The 16,336-nt window shown below is 43.0% G+C and overlaps 1 long non-coding RNA gene across 1 annotated transcript; it reads right to left on the reverse strand.

Moving 5' to 3' along the window:
* Positions 1-203: 203 nt before the first annotated feature.
* LOC125500742 lies at positions 204-13,501 on the reverse strand. The gene is made up of 3 exons (XR_007278203.1): positions 13,354-13,501; positions 483-584; positions 204-328 (listed from the first exon to the last, which is right to left on the reverse strand). It is a non-coding gene; the product is annotated as an uncharacterized LOC125500742 (long non-coding RNA).
* Positions 13,502-16,336: the final 2,835 nt, after the last annotated feature.

Here is a 16,336-nt window from a genome sequence, read left to right on the forward strand (position 1 = left end):
TGCACACGTGCATTTTTGTATATGCAAATATGAATATACGTACGAGGATAGCTGATGCGAATGCGGTACAAGCGCGGAGCGCCGAAGTTGCTTGGTGAGAATTCCTGTTCCCATAGAATTCACGAGCCCTGTTCTTTCCATGTTTCATCCACTTGACGAAGCGTAACGATTAACCGAGCAACAGAACACCGTCTAGCAGACCTTGAACACCAACCACTTTATAACTAGCTGCTCCCCGAGTCAAGGCTCCCCACGAGTCCTTTTCGCCGTATCCACCACCAGACGACGACGTACTTCGGCACGGCCAAGGACGTTCTAAGGTTCACAACTGGAAGAGACGCAACGCCAATCCCATGCGCCGGCGATGAGGTGCGTTCAGATTCCAATTTTCCATTTAACGAGCACGATCGTTCGTAAACGAACACCCTCATATGGATTCGCTGTCTTAAATCTATGAAAAATTATTTCGAAATGTTTCTCACCACCGGAAACCTCGTCAACGAAGCGCCGATGACATCCGTACGGATCGTCTACGTGCTGACTGCGTTGGTTCCAGTCGCCCGCTGCTCCCGATTTTAAGAGCCCTGGAAAAATTGAGAAGGGCGTAAAAATTTGTAACTTCAATCGAATTTTCAAATTCCATCAGACGGAACGGCTGCTCGATCGTTTGTTCATTATTTTTCACGATTAATCCGTCGAACAATGAAATTGAAGAGATTTTCAGTTTCCAAAATCGATCAGAGATCGCAGAGTTATACTTGTTCGTCACACGTGGGTCTGACGGCAATAGCTTTTCGAGATATCGGTTTTGAGGGTGGGTAATAGTCACCCCTATCAGTTCGGCGCACACTCGATGGACGAAAAGAAAACAGCCGAAGGATGAGGGGTTGAAACGACGTTGTATCGCGTATACGTGTGCATATATACTTGTACATATTACACGAAACATGTACGGGTAGATGTACACCGGTTTTCACGTTCGCGATACGGAGGTGTGTATAATGTATATTTATTTAGCAGATACTGCGCTATACTCATAGTCCGATGAGTTACGCTGATAGCGGCGCGCGGGCACGGGCTTTTACACCTTCGAAAATTGGTCGGTTATTCGTACCGCGAACGCTCTTACTTTACGAGTCGGTCGGAACTTGGCGTTTTACGTATACCTATACGTACGTACGTACGTACGTAGCTCGTAACTGAGAATATTTTTCTACGTACGGTATACGAAAAGTATACGTATATATTATGCACGTATACGACTGCGGGTATTTCAAGATTTTATATATATACCGGATTTTATATTCTATTCAGATGTATTCAAGATCTTCTCAAAATTTACCTCACTCCGCCAAGCTTCGAAGTATTCTATACTATTTTATTACATTTTATTTTATTCTATTTTATTCCACTCTTACTTTCGCATGTACCATGTACGTTATAAGGTGCGGCGTATGAGAAGATGAATGCGATTCGATCGAAGCTGCGTTTTCACTACATCTCGCCATTCAATTGCATATACCTGCTATATAGAGGTACGTACGAAGTTTTTAGCCTGACAAATTACGCTCGTATATATTCAGGGAATTTCGAGCATCGACCACCCACGTGTACGCGTATAAAATGTTCTACGCCGTATTTCCGGTATCAATTAAAGACATAAATTTGCCGATGTAAATGAAGAAAATTGAATTCTATGTTCGAACGCCGCGTATCTGCCGCCACGGATGTATATTTGCTCTGCAGAGATACGAGAACGTGTAATTTCACATAATTACGAAGGTCTCTCCGTACACGCCGCGACGAAGCGATAATTCATTAATGTCCGTTTCATCCCGACGCTTTCTCAAGGTTATCTTCGTATACAACTCGCCTCGCTCGATGAATGGGTCACATTGTTGCGTTCGGTGGAAGCCTATTACTCCATGGCGCAATATCATTCATTATTCTCGCTCTTTATATTTTAGATACGGCGCTCTTGTTACGATAAGGTAATAAAAAATGGCATATTATATTATTAACGAGTACAGATCTCATGGTCGGTTCGATACGAGTGAAAATAATTCCAACCGCAACGGATACGAGGAAAACGATCTTTTTACATTTCTCATTCCCCCGAAGAGAATCGCGAACAGCGGTGGTTCATTTTCTTACGTATAGTTTGTCCGCTGCCGCAGTCTCTCTCTTTTATGTATCACAACTTTATTCATTCGTTTATTTACTTCGCGTTTCTATGTAGCGCACAAAAGCTCGCACGGTGATAAAATAAAGAGGCAGTTTCGTTTCTTTGAAATAATAGCTTACGCCTGTTTCTATTCAATTCTCTATTAGGTCGTTTCTTATATCCGTACACATCTATGTAGAACCACCGGGTATTCGGCTTTATTTCTACAAAGCTCACCGACGTTCGCTACCGCAGGAGCTCGACATTCTTCACCCTTAGAAACCGGGAGAGACCTTAGCAATGTTAATTGTAACGCAAGATTTAGGGAGCTCTAAATAAAGCCCGTGTACGTATATACGCGTACGACCCTAATGGTCAGCCAGAAAGTCGTACCCGGGAATACTTTTCTAACCACCGCGCAGTGTCAACCTAATTCATCGACTATCGTAAACTCCCCGTACGAAATACAGCGGCTAACTCCCTTTAGCCCCGAAGCGCAATTTTCTACCTACACCCGGACTGTGCATTGAAGAATATCGCGTGTAAAAATTTCCGATCGTTGAATCGAACGTTCCGTGGTTTCGTCGGAGGCAGACGATTTTTATGCGGTAGATACGATATAAATATACATCAGATAGCGGAGCGGAGCACCGCGACAGCGGTGATTAGGCAATATTATTGCGATCCTCGTTTACCGGGCGCACTATGGGAATACAAACGAAAGATATGAGATACGCCCTCGTTGTCCCCTCGGGCAACTTTACGCGGGAACAACAAATAAAGATATGGCCGGGCACCGATTTACCCACCCACCCCACCCGTCACAGCGGTATATTATTGCGACTGGCTCCGGACCGCCATAATACTAATTGAGCTGGACACAGAAAAGTTCATAAAGATCCTTGGTCGCGATATTTTTCTGACAAGCTTATATAATAATACGAACGGAAATTTTTCCACGGGGTCCCGTACAATTCCGGACCCGCGCGAAAATAAAATTCACCCCATTTGGAAAGAGCTCGGAAACCGGCCGACGTGACCTCTGCGAACGTAAAGATTAGAGTTCGGACGGAAATTAGCCGGGACTGTGCTGATCGCTGGAAGCTCTTTAAAAGTATTAAAGTACTTTCATACTCGTACTCCTCGAATAAAACCGTTTGGTCGATCATTTTCAGAGCGAGAGCGAGAAAACGAAACAACGAACAACCGAGTTCGAGTTGAGGTTGCGCGAGCACGAACTCGTAATAGGCAGAAACTGACCGATGACCATTCGCGCGAAATTACTCTCGCGAGAGGTTCGTGGAGATCGTTGGAGTGTTGAGACAAATTTTACCGATAGATTCAACCGCCGGAATTGCTACAACTCTTGACAATTTCTCCCTTTCTCTCTCTCTCTCTCTTTCTCCTTATCTCTCTACCTCCTTATCGCCACGCCGTTCCGCACCGTCTCGAAGGCCGACCAATTCGCCACCCGCTGCTGCGAGCTTACGAGCTACATATTATACGTTCAAAACCCTCGCATACATTCGTATCCATTAGGAGAAACGCAATCTCCCGTTGTATGTGTATCTATGTCGTGGTATACCTATGTACGGAACGGGTCTGTGATATATTGACTCTTCTAAATAATACATGATCTCCTTACAACCTGCGCTGTCCGATACAGGTTGTTTAACATGGCGAAACGATGTTCGAGGTTCGAGTAACAATGCAGGCGCTGTATAGACTGACGTTTCGATTCAAGGAGGGATCACGAGGAATGTAGAGAATCACTTCTCGATTTCAGAATCCTTGAAAACTTATGTAACCTTTTATTTATATTCGGTAGTGGCGAATGGATGTGTTATAATTCTTTTGTAAATACTTCTCTGATGATTTTCATTCGTAGCGATTTGGCTCGATTGTATCGAAGAGTGAAACATTTCGTCTTCGAACACCGGATCGTCGAATCGAGTTCGGATCGAAAAGAGAAAATAGAAAATCGTAAAATCATAGCAAACTTGATGACACTTTTTTCACCCGAGCCAAGAAGAATCGGTACCGCTCCTGCGTCGTGAAATAGTTTTAGCGAATGTGCAGAATTCTCGAGTGGTTGAAAGTCGTTAATTAAATTAATTGCAAACGTAGGTTTTCCATCTCTCACGGGGGATCCTTAGGGTTCGAGGTTTCTGAGCTTTCGCGCAAAGCTTTTGCTTCGGTTTCGCTTACACGCGCCGCGTTTATTCATTCATTACTTTACGATCAAAGCCATTCTCTCTTTCCGAGCTAAAGGCAGCTCGCTATGACTCGACTACCCAATTATGCGAAATTCAAATGTCGACGCGGAGGGAAAAAAAAAAAAAAATAAAAGAAAAAAACTAAACAGAAGAAAGCAAAAAGCTGCACGAATGACAAAGCGTTATGTACACGACTAAGAACGCACATAGTCATATCGCTTACGCTACTAATCACTCCTCCTCACCGCGAGTTCGGATTCACTTGCGGTAATTAGCGCGCGTCCCTGGCAATATACTGGATTTATTTTCATCCCTGCGAAGCGGTAGCGAGAGCAGCGAAATCTTTCCACTTTTTAAACCCGAGCTTACAACTTTTCTTACAATTTAAGTAAATCGCTAGTTTGAAACGGCTGAACTCTCGGAGCTTTTCGCTATTATACATATAGTAGTTGGATGTGCACGTATTATATACGTATATCTGGTAAAATAAATAAATGAAGAGAGAGCGAGAGAAAGAGAAAGTTCTACGATTGTTAGGGAGGCTATTTAATTATTCTGAGGGCGTGTGTGGTCATCCCGAGTAGGCAGTGACCATTAAGTCATAACGTTAAAATAACGTTTCTCGTTACAACCCCGGCCGAAGCGTGAACCATAAACTTTCCGTTCTGCAGTATAACAGCCGTGTATACGTTGGTGGTATTTCGGTAGCGAGGTATACGGCCGCTACAGTCACCCCTCATAAAGCAATCGTAAAAGTTCACTTTCGCAGTTCAAAAATCACTGTCATTCCGAAATAGATACATAGGTATTCACGTGTGTACATTCTCCGTACGAGAAACGGATTGGCGATTCCCGGTCTACCGATGCACCCTAATTTCATTCTAAATTCTCATTCGCCAACGTATACGTACACTCAATCAGAGGAAACAAAAACACAATTACGCGAAAAGAGAGCTTATTGGGCCAGTAGATAACTCACCGCGATAAATGTAGGCGAATTGTCACATCGTGGTTTTCCATCACTGTCCTTGATCCATGAATAAGTTTTATCCACCCTTCGTCCTAATTTTTTTTTTTTTTTTGACACGTCAACGCAGCAGAACTCGTTTAGCGGAATCGATTTACATCCTACATTTGTACAATTTAGACTCCCCGCAGAGACCAAGAGGACACAGAATGAACGGAATTATTTGAAACGGAAGATAGGCGAAGTTGAAAAAAAATAAAAGAAAAATTTATAATCGAATAATGAAGTTTGAAAACGTGCGTACGTGGATAAAATGAACTGGGGTGTACGATTACACTTCGTGAAAAAAGCGAATGAAAAATCAAAAAAAAAACAAGGTGTCCTACGCAAAAGCCAATCGCGGTTAATTTTTAGCGTTAAAATATTTATCTGGCTTACGGATGAAATGGTCGAGAGACCAGGGTGATTTCATCACATTGCCCGCACACGCGCTACGTAATTGGCACCCCTAAAAATTTCTCATCGCGTATACGTGTGTCCCGTAGGCCGCCAAAAAACAGGCGTTCAAGTCATAGGATTAGCTTTAGCGAGTGTTGGAATTGCGGAACGACGCTCGTACGCCGATGGTCATCCATATATACGAAAAGCGTTACGTGTTTTTAATGTTACTATATTTACGACCGCCATTAAAATCCAAGCCAATCGGAGGTACTGAGCTGATTGGGGCGAGTAGGGTTCCCGCTGCACGGAGTTTCGCTCCGCAGGGGCGACAATCGAGAAATCCCATGGGGTGTCGGCTCGCGCGCATCACGCGGGATTAGACCGAAAAATTATTAACCGTACTTGCGGACGGTATTCAAAATTAACCGCCACGAAAAATAGTGGCGATCGTCGCGAGTATCGACGGGGCTTCAAAATAAACGAAAAGATCTGCGAACGAACGAACGTAAAGTGTTTCACGAGTGAAACGAGAAAATTTAAACGAGGTTCGAACCCCTCTTTGACCAAGATGACGTCACCCGCCATCCGCTGCACCTTCGAATCGAGATTCCTTCGGGGATTCGTCTCCTTTGTCACGTGTGCGCGCGTGTACGTACGGCGTTACACATAGGTATACATCAGCGGGTGCTTTCGAGGCTTAAATCAGACAATTAACCGCAGTGGACACTCCCACGAAAGATAGGGGCTCGGACACTGGGTTGTTATGTGATCGTTTTATAGCGTATTTAAACCTTCGGAATAAGGGATGGAAGGAGAGAGAGCCGGTGCTGTATACGCGCCGCGGTATACCGAGAGGAGAGCTCCTGGACTTAATGGCGGACTTCTGTTTTAATGGCTGTTCGAGTTGGTTGACGATACGGCACTCAGATGCGACCAGAAACTGAGCCGTAACCCTGCGTAATCACGACTATTCTCTCCGCGCTATATCACTACTCAAGAAAATGACTGCAAAGTCTATTGTCGCGTCTCGCGTCAATGCGCTCCGATGACGATATCGGGATTACGCCCGTTTCCGCTTCCCGATAACTCGGCAAAACCCCGCAGCGCGGTGAACGGCTGAAAGTCTAGAGACGGAAAAACTAGAAAATAAAAAAAGAGAAAAAATAAAAGTTCAAGCTGTCAGCTGCGGTAAATTTTTTATACGTCACGAGGGAAAGTTTTGAAAATTTAACGGGTAGCCCCCTCGCGCGCAAAGGGTTCTTTCGGGGTCGTTATCGATAAAAACAAAAAAATAAGAGGGGCGCGGGGGGAGGGGGGGAGAAATGTTGAAAGTTTAACCGGACTATGAACCTCAAACCGCCATAAAATATCTGTAAACACACCCCTACGTCAAATCGTATACCTATACGCGGTGTTCGCCGTTTTCTCCCTTTCCCCGCTCTAGTTTTTCTCCAACCCCTTCGGCACCTCCTCTTCCCCAGGGCTCGGACGCAAACCCTTTGCGTCGGGCCCAGCGGAGGGCCCAAAGGGTCGGGCGAATTGCCAGAGGCTGGACATCCCATTACCTTGCTAAGCGCTTCACCCAATAAGGGATGCGAAACATTTTATATCCCCGTATAATACGCACCCCAGCCACGTTGCAGTTGGTATACGGTAAATGGTGTACTGGGTGGGTTACGAATACCATCGCAATCTTCATTACCATAAACGTAACTCTCTCCCGGTTCTACGTTCCGTATCAAATTTTGGTACGTTGCCAAACTCCGGGGCAAGAATTTCGGTGGGCTTACGTTCCACGACAGGAGATACACCTTCGGTCAACCCGCTCGGATACGTTCTTATTCCACAATTGCGAGGACGCGAGGAATTATGGATATAATTGAGCGCACTTCGCGTCGGTTTTCAGGATCTCTTACAACCCCGAGTATAATTTGCGACGAAAAACAATCGATCAATTAGTTCTCAAAGAAAAAATTAGAGTTTTTATACAATTTGTCGAATTTAAAGATTTTTAAGGGGGCGCTTCTTTGATAATTAAATGTGTCCCGACAAATCGAAGCGATTCCTTCCTTCTTTTTTTTCCTAATCTCTCTTGTAAATTGGCGAGGGTATATTCATCGGGCTTGTATGGATAGAAAGCTCCTGTATACCACGTACATTTTCAGCGGCGTAAAAAGGTAAACTTTTAATTTATTTAAAACCTCGAAAAAAACTCGGATCTCACCCCTCACCGTAAGCCCGCCTTAACCTCTAATGAATTTTTATTCAATCCCAAAATTAAAAAAAGACCTGAATAGGACTCGGGGTCGTATTGAGGGTTACCCCTCGACAAGGAACTAGGTGGTACACCGGATTAAATTGATTAATTTTCGGGATCCCCCAAAGCCTGATTATGTATCGACTCAGACCTCCTGCCCGAACACCTTGTATAAATTATCACCAACCCCCGAATCGCAAGTTGAAGTCAGTCAAATTTTCGTGGTCAAAGATACGGGAGACTTACTCTTGAAAATCGACCCCTCGAGATTCGTTCGTCCCTTGAAGCAAAATTATTACTTTCAGCGGCTTTGAAAATTGCCGGAATTACTCGTGTTCAATGCACTCCTGCCGGAGCTACTTTTTCTCATTTTTTTAATTTTTTTTTTTTTTTTTCCGCCACCAACGGCACAGCTGTCAGAGTATTTCGTTTTTCAGGGATCAAAGCTTACGTTGCACGTATCTTCTACTTTCATCTGGTTCATGTCGTCGGTAGGTGGGTACGTGACGCTGCGGAGACGACGAGAACGTAGGAGAAGAACAAGAAGAAGAATAAGAAGCCGACGCGTTACACTCCGCCATCAGAACGTCGCCAAAACTACCATCTGTTTTTTAGTTTCCCCCCCCCCCCCCCCCGGCAAAAGCTATAGGTAAATACGGCGATGTGGGAATATTAATGATGCTACACGTTACACGTATCTGATTCGTTTACTATGTAGAGCGCATTTCACTTCTTGCCGTCCCGAGGATATGCGCGTCCGCAGTTAGCAATTATTTTCAGCTTCTCAGACCGCCAAAAATCGTACATTGAATAACGGCGCGTGTTCAGTTTATATCTAAAAATTATCACCCCGTGGACGTCTTTTTTCTTCGTCCAATTCATTCGCTTTTTTCGCTCATGCACGACGAGCCTTGTTTTTTGGTAGTGGTGCGCCCCTGTCCCTTGTTTGTTGTTTTCCTTTCGTGAAAATTGCGCGTAAACTGAATGAGCATAGCAAAGTAAGCAATACGTATACATGCATATAACTCTTCCCATACCTTTTGCGTTACTTTCGATTGCCCTATATAGGTGGGATGGTAAATAAAAGCGCGGTGGGTAAACCTGTTCAAGGATCGTCTATTGAAAATTGAAAATATCCCCCCCTTTCAGTTATACCGAGATGAAAGACACGCATTAAAACACATCTCCGCGCGGCATTTTTCATTTATACGTATCATGTATACCTATAGGGTACCCACCGAACATCGACTGGCTCCCTTCGATCGAAACTCCAGCTACAAAACCGAGCAGCTGGGTAATTAATGAAATGTAAACCGAAAGCGCCTTTCCTCGCCGCCGTTTTCGTCCTTGTAACGTATCCCGGTTGTTTTACTTGAGAAGTTTGAAAGTTTTCAGTCATACAGCGAATACACCGAACACGGCACAGGTCCGCACAACCTCAACCAACCGCCTCTCGGAGTTTCGTGTTCGATTTTTGTTCGTATCGGGAGCAAAAAATAAAAAAATCACGCCACGGGCTCCTCGACGAACTTGTGCCTCGCCTACTTCTCTTTGATGTACATCAATGTCTGAGAAGTTCCCCAGATTTGGTGATAATCATTTTTTTTTTTTCTTTCTCATGTGGAATATTTTATACGTCTGATTTTTTTGCCCGAGAGATATCACCGTTGCAATATCGTCCTCACGTGGCGGCTACGGCTGTAGTTTTTATACCCGAATAAAAAGGTCTCGGGTCTTTTGTTCCGTTATCAATCAGCGAGATACCTATAAAAATGCTCGGTGAGTTGTATTCAACGCGAAAACCTGCAACCGCATAGACGACGGCCACTCGAAAATCGGGATAGCGAAGGTAGAGTATGAGATACGACCGGAGGTAGGGATATAAGGTATTTTTGTCGTTTCTCTAATGAGTCTGGAGACGTACCAACGGTATACGGTACAGTTGGTACGGTGGCGGAGCACAAACCGCGATCACCGACCAAGGCCACAAACCAAGCGGTAAAAACGACGATATTTTTTTATTTCTTATTCTCTTTTAGGGGGTGTCTCTTAGATCCCGCCAGCGGTTTTCTTATACTCCGAGGTACGGTGTCCCCTTTTTTCGTTCTTTACTTTTTTTTTTTCTACTCATTCTTTGCTCTTTGCACTTTGCTCTTCTGCTACCATGCTGCTCTACTATACCGCTGCAATTAAACGAAAAGTAGCTTTGACAATAGAGGACCGTATATAAACGCACGAAATATACAGTGTCTTGGAAATACGTGAAACTAACTTCTTCGTTGAAACGGAGGAAACAGCGAACTAGATGGCATTCGAAAAAATAATAAGGTTGAAACAACCGCGGTATACGGCGAGCGGGGAATCGTTGACATAAGGTGGATAAGTTGTACACCGATGGAACTGCGACGGCACATTTCCTATACCACAATAGGAAAACGTGAAATGTTTTGTCGTCTGCAACCGATTGCACCTCACTCCGGAACCGTACCGTTCCACGAGTGTTTTGTGATCCCTGATAGATGGCTAAACTTTATTTTGACTTTCTTTCCACCCTGCACTTCTGCGGACAATTCATATTACGACTGTCCAGGGAATTTTCTATCTCTGGCGGTAGAAGGAAGACAACTACTTTTACCTAACTTTTCTATTATCCAATCATTTTTCTCCGTCCTCACGTCATATCTTCGTTGTCATGGTGATTCTTCACTTTGCTTTTTATTTATTATTCTTAGAGGAATCCGTACCGTTTGAGTGTATACTAAACGGTATCCGAAGAAATAAAAGAAAATTTTGATTAACTACCGAACGTCTGTTTCTTTCTAGTGTTACATGTATTAGGAAATTGCCATTGAACACTCTCGAAGTTTCATCAATTACGATTAGGATAGGTCAACGCGTACCCCGATCCATTTAACCATTTTTGCTACCGTAGCAATTACTTATAGAAGTCTTGAGCGTTACGCCCCTCTGCTCCGCATTCGGTGGGCGTAACGCGCGATAGATATTCGAAGGAATCTCTTCGAGTCATAAAGATCATTGAGAAATGGACACCTGATCGAGTGGTGAATAAAATAAATTCCAGCTGTTTATAGGTACGTAATCGATCGACGGAAAAGTTCGTGGGAGTGAAAGTGTAGGAGAAGCAAAGTTTGGAATGAAATTCTCTCACTGCGAGAAGTGAAATGAAAAGTGTCAGTTTCGCCTTTGTTACTTTTAATTCGATTGAAAACTATCCATCGGAATGTTCTTCTGCCGACTTTTTCTCTGTTGTTAAATTAATTAATGAAAATAGGAGGTTTTTCAAAGCCTTGATGAATTATATCCTCTCAGCTTCAGAATTTCTTTTCCCTTCTTTTCTTTAGTTTCGTTTTGCCTTTCACCTTCGAATCAATTCGGTTTCGTTGATTAACGCGCGCCACGGCTACGGATTCCCTTTAATTTCTCGTTGCGATACCGTTATGCTCTTTTCTTTTCTCTCTTGTTCACTCTTCTTTTCCCCTTCCTCGATTTTCTACGTGCCACACAAACCGAATCAACGAAATTTGTTATTCAACTCAACAATGGCTGGAAACTTTGTTACCAGACTCTCAAACTGGCCCTGACTGATTCATAATACCGAACGATTAGCATTCAACTATTCGTCACTATAACTATACTCGCAATTTCAATTTTGTATGCACTGTAGCTTCGCACATAACGTTATAACTTCATTAATATTACTGCCTACATATTTACGCGGAATAATAAAATTCGCCAACTCCATCATCGAGTTACGCGTCGTCTACCTATGTTCGAAACCGCGTCGCTCAAATATTGTCCTTCGCAAGAAAAAAGGAAAAAAAAAAAAAAACTAGAAAAGTTAATAAAAAAAAAAAAAACCATCAGATTTTCCAAAAATTTACCGTCAATGCGAACTCGCACAAATATTGTGTGCGTTTCGCCCGTTGGATGCTTGTCCGCATAAATTAATTGTTTTATATCTTTATATAAAATTGTTTTTCCGTACCTATAGTCCATCAATATTAATGAGGCGCATATTTGAAATGATTCACGTAATTGCGGTTCAAAGATAAATATAACCTGTAGCGTGTACAGATTCCTGATTTTTTTTTCCATTTCTTTTTTCCCGATCAATATAATTATGGCATCGTTCGATGTGAGGGAAAAACTATAATACACGTATAATTAATACAGTAGTAATTCATTAATACGATTGTTATTTATTCAAACAATTTAGTATCACGTATGCCGTACGTATATAATCTGCATCGAATGAAAATTGTAATTAGGCACTCAAATAACGAATACAATGATCAATATTAATAATGAAAAGAGAGGAAAATAATTTTGCAATAAAAATAATTTCTGCACAATACGATGTGGAGAAGTGAGTGAGCGGATCGCGAGCTCATACACTTTCAAAAATTGACCGCACCTTTGAGGTGGTTAATTTTTTCTTTTACGGAGCTTCTTTCTCCGTATGATGAGAAGGAGAAGTACGTAGGTACAAGTGATAAATGTCTCCGGCTCACGCTACTCAACAGTTAGAAATTTTTTTTTCTGTACTGTATTTACAGACGTGTTTACACCTACGCCTATATAGAGGAAAGTGCAAATTGATGTAACACGACGATTGCTGTAGCTGCTCGTTAAAACATTAGATTTCTTAACGAGTCGTCATAAAAGGAGTTAATCTTACTCGCAATCAATTTCTCCTCGATATTCTCACCACTAATTTTCGGCTCGCCTTCGTAGAACAATTATCGTTTTATAAATTTCTGACACGCAGCAGCTTAGCCTCTTTATCTTTTTCTTCGTACGGGGGAAACCCGGGGGCGTATTTTTCGGGTTAATCGTAGGGCCAGCTTCGTTAAGGGAGTAAGTGCTTATCAAGTAACGTTACCATGCGAATGCCCCACTAAACGTCGCCTAATCTTTGGCGCACCCTCGTCAACAATCGTCCGTACACATAAAGATATACAAGTGGAAACAACAATCCGGAAAATAATACAATTCCGATTCATATTCTCTCTAGACGCCGGAATAATGGTTGCAAATTACCTAAGAATCGCCAATTTCTTTCCTAGTAATCGTCGTCGGACACATGCATTACTCGTGTCACGTCACAAATGAGACCCTACGTCATTTACATAATGAATATAAATAGTTCGACGGGAGTACAGAATCACCGCGTGGGAAATAAAATCCGAACGAAAAACTTATTAATTTGGTGGTTTTGGTTACGCAGATCTTTGCTCCGGTTAACGTTTGAAAAAAAATGAAAAATGAAAGACAGTTTCAGACTCACCTACTCCTTTGCTCAGAAATATAACGTCGACCGATGTAGAGAGAACTCGAAGACCTCGCCAGCCACTGCGGTGGGGACCGAATAAGCTGAGAAAATCGTCTATACCTACAACCACTGAACGAGAATTGAGATATCACTGCGTAGAACAATATAGAGAACCGTGCGGACCGTCCGGATATTTCCATGATACTGACTCAAATTCTGTTCCTACGTAGACTCGGAAGAAATGTAAATATAGCGATTAACGTATCGAGGAGATATCAGCTCGATCCCATCGACTTGGTTCACCTGTACGAGAATCGAGCAACTGACTCGTGCGGAATAAAATTTGTCGAATATTTTTCGACGTTTCGAGAGGTCTCGGATGAAAAAGTGGATTATGAATTCTCAAGTAATGTAAAAAATGGATTGTACATTGACCTGTGAATTCCTCTAAATAATTCATTGGCTTTCACCGAAATTCTGATTTTCAACAAACGGTTATTTCGCTTCATCGGATACCCTCTTATCAGTTTCCCACGAAAAGAAAAAAAGAGAAATCCTTCAGAAATGCTCACCGTGATTCACGGTGATACAGTTTTATTATGTCGCTCGGGGTGTAGGGGGTGACCGAGAGAAGAGCTGTGGGATTGGAGGTAGGTAGGTATACGTACGTACACGTACGTATTTGGTCGGCTAAAGCAATAGATTGCTTCTTTGTTAAGTACCGAGCAGTCCCTGCAGCGCGATATGCAAACGACAAAGGCAGCGGTCGTTCGCCGAGATCTCCCCTTCGCCGTAGCTGATCGAATTTGCGGACATCTGATCAAATTCGGTTGCCAAATAGATCATATGCCTCAAAGACCCCCGCAGCCCGGACTCGTGCTACGGAACACCGTTCGTTCCGTCGCTGCAACAACAACATATCGTCCCTTCGCTAGCGAATAAGGGAGGAGGAACGCTACGAGCTTCGCAAATTAGGTTTAGCTTCAGAAAATGCTATCCGCGGAAACACCGTGGAATTCAAATACGGGGGGAAAAAGACGTTATTCAATGTGGGTTTTTTTTTTTTTTGGTTTTTTTCTCGTAGAATCTTTTTTTTTTCTTCTCTTCTTCATTCTTTTTTAATTTCGTTATACATATTTGCGCTGTTCCTTTATTGAGAAGCTTACGGCAAAGCACCCTGATACGGGGTAGTGCATATGCCATTATAAACTGCGCAGATTTTATTACATTCTTCCAAGTATTGATTTCAGAATATAATATACTGTGCATAGATAATATACGCGACGTTGTACTATGTTTGTATCTTTTCTGTCTAGACGTCAGTTTTTGAGCCGTTCCCAAAACAAACGAATCATGGCCGTGGTGATGCATTTTTATTTATATTACATCCCTTTCTTTTTTTTTCTATTCTTTACCTTTTGGATATTTTTTTCTTCGATTATTTTTCACCCCCTAGTTCCGCAGAGCTTACGCGGGCGTACGTGTATAATACGTGACACTGGACAGAGGTATCAAATTACTCGTTAACCAATTAGTAACTATTCCCTCAAACGTCACGTTTTCATTTTTCCAGCCGCGGTGTAATGGAAAAAGAATTCGTTGAATGAAAAAAGAAAAAAAAAAAAAAACCAAAAACAAAAAGGAGCTGGAAGATAAAATTGAAACGGTTCATCGTATGAAATTCAAACGCCACCCCATGTCGCACAAACTTGTACAGGGTAGCCGATAACGATCGGCCGATTGTACGATACGTCGGAGTTTTAATAGTGATTCCGAATTTCAGAAAGAAACCAGAAGCTTTATTTATCTGATTTGATAGAAATGCAAGATTGACAAGATCTTTCAATATAGGCAAGGAGTGAATCGTCGCAGCGTACAAGTTTCCCGTTAGTGAATTCCGCTCGTCTCGTCTCTCACCTTCTCCCTACTCACGTTCAGGTAGATACCTATAACGTGGTCGCGTATAAAGCGAATTCCATTAATTTCTGAAACTCCAGTCAGCCATGGCAGCGAGCTATAACTATGGTTATTTACAACACGTAAAACTTTACCACGCAGCGGAATATAGAGGCGCAACTGAAGTTGATTTGTTGGCTAAGTCTGTGTCAGTGGTGGCAGAGGCATGAACGTGCGACGACGCGCGTCGCGACGCCAAAACGTCTCGAGAAGATTGTCGCGACGGAGCGTGACGTTGCCGCGCTACCGTTTTATCCCTTTCTCCTCCGTCGCTTGTAACTCTTGTAATTTCCTCTCCCTCCCTCTTTTTATTCACCCTCCCCTTCGTCTCTCGCTGCATCTCGGCAACGACCGTTCTCTCACCGGTGCATCGACGACGACGCCGCGAGAGGAGATAACGCTGACGCTCGATGCTTTTCGAGGTGTGAAACAACCCCGGAGATCTCGTCACCCAGATATCATCTACTTGCTCGCCGATGCTGCTGCGCATTCCTGATCCGCACTCCTCCCACATGTATTACATAGGTATATTGCGCTGCAAAAGTCGCCTTTGCAAGACTTTTAAGAAATTATCTTCAAATTCGTCACGACGCACGTTATTATCTACGGTGAAATTTAATCGTTCGTCGATTGGCGCAGCTCTTCCGCGAATATGGGATTTCGATTCGATCGAACGAATTGAGTGGATTGAATTACGTCCTAGCAGGGGTAGTAGGCGGGCGGCACTCTTTTGACGATATTAACCGTGAGAATACAACGGCGGCACCCCTGCTATAATTTTACGAAAGCCGAAACTTTTCGTTATTTTTTCAAACCCCGCTGCACCGGCGATACTACGTTATACGGGAGGTATTATACAAATTTTTTTACCGATCCAACGGCGGCATTGCGTATTCTGATTCGATGAACATACGTCGCATTTTACCCGGGGAATCGCTGTATGGGTGTATTTGTTATATACAATATGTACACGCGTATACACGTCGTGTGTGTACATACACGTTTCTACAAAAGCTCGAGCTAAAATTTCGAGTGTTCATCG

The sequence above is a fragment of the Athalia rosae genome, chromosome 1 (genome assembly GCF_917208135.1).
Source record: "Athalia rosae chromosome 1, iyAthRosa1.1, whole genome shotgun sequence".
NCBI classification, from domain to species: Eukaryota; Metazoa; Arthropoda; class Insecta; order Hymenoptera; family Athaliidae; genus Athalia; species Athalia rosae.